The sequence below is a fragment of the Ceratina calcarata genome, unplaced genomic scaffold (assembly GCF_001652005.2).
Source record: "Ceratina calcarata isolate Rehan_Ccalc_2016 unplaced genomic scaffold, ASM165200v1 scaffold554.2, whole genome shotgun sequence".
NCBI classification, from domain to species: domain Eukaryota; kingdom Metazoa; phylum Arthropoda; class Insecta; order Hymenoptera; family Apidae; genus Ceratina; species Ceratina calcarata.
This window is the reverse complement of record NW_017176727.1, coordinates 2,811-3,313: the sequence shown is the minus strand read 5'-3', so window position 1 is coordinate 3,313 and position 503 is coordinate 2,811. Positions and strand designations below refer to the sequence as shown.

Genomic DNA, 503 nt, shown 5'->3' with positions numbered 1-503 from the left:
CTCCTACCCTCATGCCTGCGATAATAACCATTGTTAAATAGAATAAATAATAAATTTGTGCAATCATCTTTACTGTCTTTATATACCCTCTTCGATGTCAGTAGGAGCTACGGTGTCAGCCAAATCGACGACAAATTTTGCGAACTGTTTCACATTTATGATGTACTTTGGATCATCTGAGTTTGCGTTAATAATTTTAGTACAACGTGCAACCTGCAACGGTTGCTCATTCTGCAGGGTTTGCTTATCAGCTGGGAGGTCCCATAGAGCTGGTGGAGCTAAACCAGTATCAGATTCCTTGATGCCTGTTAGTTCATTCACTCGCTTGATTATTGCTTGTATATCTTCTTCCACAGCCTTGATACTGTTCGTATATGGTGCTTGGCCCTGTTAATGTATTAATTAAAATCTATTATATTGACAGATTACAGATTTTATGCAATTATAAGAATTAGCTTAGATGTCTACTAATAATTAATTAATTTACTTACATAAGTCTTAAG

General features: G+C 36.0%; 1 long non-coding RNA gene across 1 annotated transcript; it reads right to left on the bottom strand.

Annotated features, from left to right (window-relative positions):
- Window positions 1-503, bottom strand: LOC108629143 (uncharacterized). The gene is made up of 3 exons (XR_001916828.1): window positions 492-503; window positions 87-387; window positions 1-15 (listed from the first exon to the last, which is right to left on the bottom strand). It is a non-coding gene; the product is annotated as an uncharacterized LOC108629143 (long non-coding RNA).